This window comes from Lactuca virosa, chromosome 2 (genome assembly GCF_052849685.1).
Source record: "Lactuca virosa cultivar CGN04683 chromosome 2, Lactuca_virosa_CGN04683_v6, whole genome shotgun sequence".
NCBI classification, from domain to species: Eukaryota; Viridiplantae; Streptophyta; class Magnoliopsida; order Asterales; family Asteraceae; genus Lactuca; species Lactuca virosa.
In genome coordinates this window covers 118,600,447-118,609,957 of record NC_136427.1, presented here as the reverse complement: position 1 = coordinate 118,609,957, position 9,511 = coordinate 118,600,447, and positions in this window count along the sequence as shown.

Below are 9,511 nucleotides of genomic sequence, written 5' to 3'. Positions count from 1 at the left end.
TTTATAATTAAATAATAAGCATATAAATTCACATAATTCACAAAATACTTAAATATTTCATCTCTATTACATCAAAAGAGTTACAATAGTTGACCTAGACTATTACATCGTCTAAAAATGCTTAGCCCCGAAACCCGGGCGTTACAATTCGCTCCCCCTTAGTATGATTCCGTCCCGGAATCATGCGTCAGCAAACAGATGCGGATAGCGACTCATCATGTCATCCTCTATTTTCCAAGTGAGATTCGGCCCATTCGAATGTTTCCAACGGATTAGCACCAAGTCGACCATCTTGCGTCGTAAGTTCTTAGTCTTACGGTCAACAATTGCCCCAAGCTCTTCAATCAGCCTCATGTTTTCATCCATTCTTAATTCTGAGATTGGAATTACGTCGGGAACTTCTCCCATGAATTTCCTCAGATAACACACATGGAAGGTGTTATGAATACCATCGAGTTCTTCGGGAAATTCAAGCTTGTAAGCTTGGTTCCCAATCTTTTGAAGAACTTTGAACGGTCCAATAAACCTTGGACTCAACTTTCCTCGTTTTCCGAATCTTATAAGTCCCTTCCACGGTGAGACTTTAAGAAAAACTGAATCCCCAACTTCGAAGGTCACCGGTCGTCTTTTCTTGGCAGCATAGCTCTTCTGACGATCTTGAGCTGCTAACATTCTTTCCCTGATCACTTTCAGCTTCTCAGCAGCCTCATGGACTATCTCGGGGCCCATATACTGCTTTTCTCCGGCCTCAAGCCAACAAGACGGAGTACGACACTTCTGTACGTACAAGGCTTGATAAGGCGCCATCTTGATGCTCGAGTGGAAACTGTTGTTGTAGGAAAATTCTACCAAAGGTAAGTGCTCATCCCAATTACCTTGGAACTCGAGGGTACATGCTCTCAACATATCTTCAAGCGTTTGAATCGTTTTTTCGCTCTGACCATCAGTCTGCGGATGGTAAGCAATACTCAAACACAACTTCTTACCCAATTCTTCTTGTAGACTTCTCCAAAACCTTGACTTGAAACGACTATCACGATCGGATACAATCGTTAGAGGAACACCGTGAAGTCTTACTATCTCCTTCACGTAAGCATTTGCGAGCTTATCCATAGACCACCTTTCGTTGGCGCTATGAAGTGTGCACTCTTAGTGAAACGATCCACGACCACCCAAATCATGTCGTATCCGTTTTTCGTCATGGGAAGTTTACTCACAAAATCCATGGTGATGTCTTCCTATTTACCCATGGGTACAGGTAAAGGTTCTAAACTCCCATACGGTTTCTGATGTTGTGCTTTAACTCTTGCACAAGTTACACACTCGGCCACATGCTTTGCAACATCGAGCTTCATCGTCGGCCACCAGTAGTAGGGTTTTAGGTCCCTATACATTTTAGTGCTACTGGGATGAATCGAGTACATGGTCTTGTGAGCTTCTTCCATCAGAAGATCTCTTATTCCTCCCATCTTAGGTACCCAAATCCGATCTTGGAATACCTTCAGTCCTTGACGGTTTGTACCGAACACCAATGTCTTTCCTAAACGTTCTTCTTTTCGGTCATTCTTTTCTGAAGCTTCTTCTTGAGCTTTCTTTATACTTTCCACAATTGTCGAGAAAACTTCAATTCTCAACGCTCTTGGCCTTTTTCTTTCAAGATTAACTTTCCGACTGAGAGCATCAGCAACAACATTTGCTTTACCGGGGTGGTAAAGTATCTCACAGTCGTAGTCCTTGAGTAATTCCAGCCAGCATCGTTGCCTCATGTTCAATTCCTTCTGATTAAAGAGATAATGGAGACTCTTATGATCAGTGAAAAGTTTGCACTTCGTGCCATAGAGGTAATACCTCCATATTTTCAAGGCAAATACTACCGCTGCCAGCTCCAAATCATGAGTGGGGTAGTTCTTTTCGTGCTCCTTCAATTGTCGAGATGTGTATGCTATCACCTTTTCTCTTTAGGTCAGAACACAACCCAACCCGACTCCAGATGCGTCGCTATAGACCGCGAAGTCTTCAACTCCATCGGGTAGAGAAAGAATCGGTGCTTCACATCATTTCTTCTTTAGCTTCTTGAATGCTTCTTCGTGCTTCTCGCTCCATGTATAACTAGCTCCTTTGTGGGTCAAAGCTGTCAACGGAGCAGCTATCGAAGAAAAGCCTTGGATAAATCGTCGGTAGTATCCGGCTAATCCTAGAAAGCTTCGAATCTCCGTGGGACTTTTTGGTCGTTCCCACTTCATCACAGCTTCGATCTTTGCTGGGTCAACCATTATCCCCTCCTGGTTAACCACATGACCCAAGAATTGGACTTCTCGGATCCAAAAATCACACTTGGAGAACTTTGCATATAGTTTCTCCTTCTTCAAGACTTCCAACACTTCTCGTAGATGCTGGCCATGCTCCTCCTGGCTTTTCGAGTAGATGAGAATGTCGTCGATGAACACTATCACGGATTTATCGAGGAATCGTTTACAAACCCTGTTCATCAAATCCATGAATGCTGCCGGAGCATTGGTTAGTCCAAACGACATAACCAAGAACTCGTAGTGTCCATATCTTGTTCTGAATGCAGTCTTCTCAATATCCTGCTCTCTCACCTTCAGCTGATGATATCCTGACCTAAGATCGATCTTTGAGAAGTAGCTCGAACCTTGCAGCTGATCGAATAGGTCATCAATCCTTGGCAATGGATACTTGTTTTTCACCGTTGCCTTGTTCAGCTCTCGGTAGTCTATACACATTCTCATGCTTCCGTCTTTCTTCTTCACGAATAGCACCGGAGCTCCCCAGGATGATGAGCTAGGTCTGATAAAACCATTGTCCAACAACTCCTGAAGTTGCGTCATGAGCTCCTTCATCTCCGTCGGTGCTAATCGGTACGGTGCCTTTGCTATCGGTGGTGTACCTGGTAACAAGTCTATCTGAAACTCCACTTGTCTATCAGGTGGTAATCCGGAAAGATCTTCGGGAAAGACTTCCGGATATTCACACACAACCGGTATATTCTGCACCTCTTTCTTTTCCTTCTTAGCATCGATTACGAATGCCAAGTATGATGCACATCCCTTGGACAAACATTTTCAGGCTTTCATCAGGGAGATGATTCCAGAATTTATTCGGCGTTTGTCCCCGTACACCATAAATGACTCTCTTCCGGGTGGGTTTACCCTTACTATCTTCTTTCGGCATTGAATCTCAGCATCGTTGGCGCTAAGCCAATCCATTCCAAGAACGATGTCGAAACCGTTCAATTATATGGGTAACAGCTCCTCGTGGAATTCATTTCCGTTTAGGTCGATGACGATGTTCTTAATACGATTACTAACAGGTACGAACTTGCCACTGGCAACTTCCATAATTAGGGCATTATCAAGTTTTTCTACAGGCAATGTTAATTTTCCTCCAAATCTATACCATACAAAGGAATAGTTTGCTCCCGAATCAAATAGTACATTGGCAGGCAATCCATTTACAAGAAAGGTACCTGAGGCGACGTCTGCTGCTTCCTTTGCAGCCTCGAGGTTCATCTGGAAGGCTCTTGCCTTCGGCTTCGGTGGAATGTTGGGTCTTCCTGCCTCCTTCTTCTTCGGACAGTCCCTCGAAATGTGCCCTTCCTCGTTGCACTCATAACAGACCTTCTTAGTGAACGTGCACTCGTTGGCATAGTGCCCAGGTTTTCCATATTTGAAACAAGTGACTCCTCAGTCACATTTCCCCTGGTGCTTCTTCTTTCACTTGTCGCACCATTTGGCTTCACCTCCTCCAGACTTCTACGTACCAGACCTTGAGAATTTGCTTTTCTTGCTGAATTTCGACGACCCATCAAATTTCCTTTTCTCTCCCACCTCCACTCTCTCCAGACCCTTCTCTCGTATCTGGGTCTCCACATTCTTAGCAGCCCAGATGGCGGCTTTCAGAGTGGTTGTTTGGTTGACCATTAGACCGAAGTCCGCTGGTAATCCGAGGGCAAACTTGTTAACCTTGGAGAGTTCAGTTGGGACGAGGTGAGGAACAAGCTTCATTTTCTCTGTAAAGCTTGCAACGTATTCAGTAACGCTCATTCTTCCCTTCTTCAGATTCTGGAATTCGTTGTTGATCGCCAGAAGATCCTGCTCAGAGCAGTATTGTATCTTTAACTGCACCATAAAATCCTCCCACGACATCTTCCTCACTTCTCCTTTGGGCATTGAATCAGCTAGTAGCTTCCACCAACTTAGTACTCCAGATTTCAACAGAGGAACCGCGAGAGCGGTCTTCTGCCTGTTGCTACACTAGCAACTCTCAAACATCGTTTCCATCTCGGAGATCCAGTTCATGACTTCCACCGGCGTCGGGCTTCCAGATAGACACGGTGGTTTAGATGCCATGAAATCCTTGTATTTGCATCCACGTCCGTCATTTCCTCCATCCTGGTGGTTTTGCCTAACTATCGGTGGGTTGGCTTGACCAACAGTCCCACTGTAGTTTCCTCCTTCAGATGGCCCATCATTCAGCTCGGGCTCTACGATTGGTATGGTAGCTTCCTCGCGATTTTGTTGGAGCAAACGCCTGGTTTCCTCCATTTGACGATCCAACATCATCTGGATCATCGCTTGCACTCCGGCCATCGTGATTGGCTCAAGAACATCTGCTACAACAGGTATTTGCTGAATCACTGGGGGTTGATTCTTATTCCTATTTGCATTCCCAGCTCCACTGCGGGTTCTTGCCATTTTGATCTATACACCGAATAAGGTGAATTTAGATCTTTATTTAGGATAGACGTTTAAATCATCCTTATCTCTCCGAAACGTTCACATGCTAGTTCTAATATCATAGTCGTACGTTTAGAATCCTAAACACATAAGGTTTCCAGATCCGGTCGGCAACAGACCATAGATCCGAACAAATAACAACATATCAGGCACAAAGCATTTAGCACATAAAAGCATTTTAGGCATAATTCCTAAAATAAGCTAGTGCTCACACCTCACAATCATCGCTTAGCATTCTAAGTTTAAGTCTAGAAATCCTACAAATTCCTAGTTCGCTTAAACTAATGCTCTGATACCAACTGTGACATCCCCATTTTCACAGCCAGAAAAGACCGATTTTATTTATGCTTGTTTGAAAATCAGAGTAACATTTTAAATAAAGGTGTTGCGGAATTTTTTCCAAAACAAAATATGATAAAGATTTATCAAAAGCATTTCCAAGGAAATGTATTTCATTAAAAGACTCGGGATGTCATGTTCGATACAGATCAAAAGCATAAACAGTACAATATAAGCCTTACTACATTATTTCATATCTACAGGCCTATATCCGTAATCCCTCATCCAAAACATCACATCTATGCTCGAGCGCCACTACCTGTAATACATGAAACTGAGTGGGTCAGGCTTGGGAGCCTGGTGAGTACATAGGGTTTTCAACCCACAATAAATAAGTTTATTAATTTCATCAACCAACAATAACCCGATTACCCGTTCCCGTTATCCTCACTTTACGTCCCTAAACACCTATCATAAGGGACCTAGCCTAAGGATCATCATCAGGATGGACACTACTGTTAAGGGGGTTCCTCAGGAATAAATGTCCTAAAGGCAACCATGAGGGGGATGGAGTACACCGGTGAACACATCGTTCTCAAACACCTACAGGTTACGAGCCTGCTAGTGTTCCATTGGACTGTCTAGAAGAGTCCGTGGCTGTCATCCATACTCCGCTAGATGACAGAATCAACAACAACATCGAGGCCTCTCATCATTTTATCACACATCGTCTATTACATCTACCCATGTATTACCCCAACATTTTGTAGATATAAAATACATATACAGTTTAAATCATTTAAAACATGTATAAAAATCTTTCATCAGCATGGACAGCAAGTATTCAGACAATATGCACACGTAGCACGTAATTTATATTAAATACTTCATATCTATGTGTAAGATGAAAGTAACTATGCACTCACTTGATTAGGTGGTGACTCGGTACTTGAACAGCGCTTCGTTATCTCAAAACAATTTTTCCTTGACCAAAACCTAGTATTCATACCACTAGAGTTTAGTTTTAACGTTAACCGCGACTAATTAATAGTCTAGCTATTATTATTATTATATAAGCGTTAAATAACACCCAATATAACTCATAATAATAGCCCAAATAATTATTTTAAGGACCTAATAACATTACTATAATTATTTAAAAGTTATATTAAAAATTGCGTAGGCGTAGCTCACTTACAGCGGATTTTAAAGAAAACCGGGCTTTGCTCGGAGCAGCGTTTCCGAACCGAAAGACCCTTTTTCTCGGGACTCCGGGAGCCTCGGGGCTTCCTTAGGGTGCTAGGGATTTTTCCTAGGGTTTAGGGGCTCAAAATAGGCTAGAGAGAGAAAGTAAGTTAGAGAGAGAAGTGAATTGGTGTGAATTTTCCGGGAAATCTCGCAACTATTTATAGGCTGCTGAACCTCGGACCTACGCTGCGCGTTTAGCAAGTTACGCGGGGCGTAACTTCGGATAGGGTACAGGTGGCGAGGCTTCGGTGGCGCTACGTGGCCATTTCTCGGACCGCACAAGATCAAGTACGCCGGGCGTACCCAACTTCGGACGCGGGGCGTAGCGAAGGGGCGACGTGTCCTTCATCCGAAGCGAGACTGTGGGGAGCAAGCAACGGCTAGGATCTTGCCACGTCATCACAGTTTCGTAAATTGCACACTTAAGTTCTAAAAATCATAACTTTCGCATACGAGCTCCGTTTTCGACGTTCTTTATATCCACGCGTAGGCGGGAACGTACTCTACAACTTTCGTTTAGACTCCGTCGGCTAATTTTGACTTTATTTTAAAAGTTATATTTTTAACAGGCCGGGACAGTATTGGTCCGTTAAAAATTCATAACTTCTTCATTCGACGTCCGTTTTCGTCTGTCTTTTTATCGTTACGCTACTATTAACGAGATCATCGATTCTCGTTTAGGTTGTGTCGGCTAAAAATCGCTCGATCTAATATTCGAACTTCGGGCTGTACACGCTAAGCCGAAACTTCGAAAAATCATAACTTCCTCATACGAAGTCAGATCTGGGCGTTCTTTTTATGGGCGCTCTCGGTTTAACGTATTCTACGAATTTCGTTTAGATTGCTAAGGCTAAAACTCGTTCTATCGTAAATTCACTATTTACGCTTTCCGGTGTCGTGTCGGCTCCGTCGCGAAACTTCGACGGGTCATAACTTCTTCGTTATAACTCGGATTTCGACGTTCTTTATATCTCCGGAATCCTTGTTTCGACCACTACAACTTTATGTAAAGATATCGGGCTTATCTCACATTTTTAATTTTGACGCTTATTTTTATTCTTTATTAATTATACATTTATAATTAAATAATAAGCATATAAATTCACATAATTCACAAAATACTTAAATATTTTATCTCTATTACATCAAAAGAGTTACAATAGTTGACCTAGACTATTACATCGTCTAAAAATGCTTAGCCCCGAAACCCGGGCGTTACAGCGCATAAACTGAGTGGGTGTGTGCACTTATCTATGTTGGGTTGTGGAGCATGAGTTAGTGAACCCAGCGTAGTGATGACTTGATGATGAGATTATGAGGTGGTAAGAGAGCGAGTGGATCCGAGTGGGGGTAATCACTTGGGATTATCGGGGAAAACCCAGGGAGTGAGCCTAAGGTGAGTCAGTGAGCGAGAGAGTAATTGTAAGACTACGGGGAGCCGTAGCATCCATGAGTCAGTGGGAGAGGGTATCGTGGTACTACGGGGAGCTGTAGTATTCACTGGATAGCGGGAGAGTGCTGTGATACTGCGAGGGGGGGGGGTAGTATTCGCTATTCTGCGAGAGAGTATCGTGATACTGGGGGGAGCCGTAGTATTCACTGGTTAGTGAAAGAGTGTTGTAATACTGCGGGGAGCCGTAGCATTCACGAGTCAGTCAGAGGGTGTCGTAAGTCTGCCGGGAGCCGTAGCATTCATGTGACAGTAAAGGAGCGTATTAAGACTGCGGGGAGGGACCGTAGCACTCAATAGTCGATAAGAGAAAATATTGTTCAATGGAGAGCTGTAGTATTCACTAGTCAGAGTATGACGCAGAGGAGTTCTTAGGCTTGGGTAGCCTTACCACTTGAGTTTTCGGAAACCTGGTTGCCGAACCAGGGGCGAGAGTGGGGTCTCTGTGTCGGTCGGAATCGTTATATTCCCAGGATGAGGAGGTATTATAGAAATCGAAAGGAATTGAGAGATGGTGTGTGCGTAAATTTGCGAATCTTGGGTCATGCGTTGAGTAACAGATTGGAAATGAGTGGTTCCAATTCTGTTGTTGAATCAGACTCTCGAGATTGAGTCTGGATCCATTTGTGTATTGAGTAGGCGAGTTGAGGTTTCAGATTCACGGTTAGGTTTCATTATGAGGGGTATTGATCTCCATCTGATCTCTTAGACCGGAGTGGGTCAGTTTCGTCGGTATGGGAAGAGCCTCGAGACGCATGGAATCAATAGAAGATAGAGGTCGAAGGTGAGACGATTTCAGATGAGTTGTAGTATTCGCTTAGGGTAAAGTGAACTTCGTGACTTGTGTGTCGCAATGAGCCGAGATAGTTATTGTAAGAAGGAAGCCGGTAAGACGTTCCTGATATGCAATGAGTAACCTTTGGAGGTTCCTCTATTGGGTCGAGAGCTGAGCTGGTGCTCGGTGTTGAAGGGGATATTTGAGAGGGAGTTGGGGCTTATGTCCATAGAGGTCAGAGGATACTTCCAGGCGAGCATGATCTTTTTCTTGACTTTAATGTCAGAGTTTTTGGGTTCATCCTTTCTGTTCCATTTGAGTTGCGATCGGGATCGATTAGAGAATCAGAGTTGGAAGAGTGTTCTTAGAGTTTTTAAGTGCTGGAGAGTCATATCGAGTACCGCAGTGGCAGTTGGGTCTGTCCTTCTTTGGGTCGGGAGTCCCTCTTGGGATCGGGTGTCTTGGGAAGTGATTGTTGTATGATATGAGGACCTTCGGTGGTGCTTCTCGGGTTTGGGTTCGTTTTATGTGTTGGCAAGAGAAGATTTCAAGGGGGAAATCTGATTCAAGTGGGGGAGAATTGTAACATCCTGTTTCGGATTGTCCGTGATTAGGGTTCATGGGCAGCAACCGGGCATGAGGAGGTCTCGGGGTTGCGACGAGTTGCTAGAAGCTTAAGGCATCTCGTCACCTTCCTGTGGGTTTGAGATTCATTGGAAACGGAGTTATATCGAGGAAGCAATGGAAGTTTGAAGTTATGGCAGGATAAGTCCTTTAATTGAAAAAGGTGGTAGCAGAGTACGCTGGGCGTACATGTGTGTACGCTTAGCGTACTCATGTGTGTGAGTTTCAAGCATAGCCACCTACTACGCTGGGCGTACTAGGCCCAGAGTGAAAACCCTAATTTAGGGTGAGTCCCCTATATAAAGGATATGATGGCCTCATTTCTGGCCACCATTCTCAGACATCACACCCTAAGTGTGCCCTAACCCTCGTTTTAGA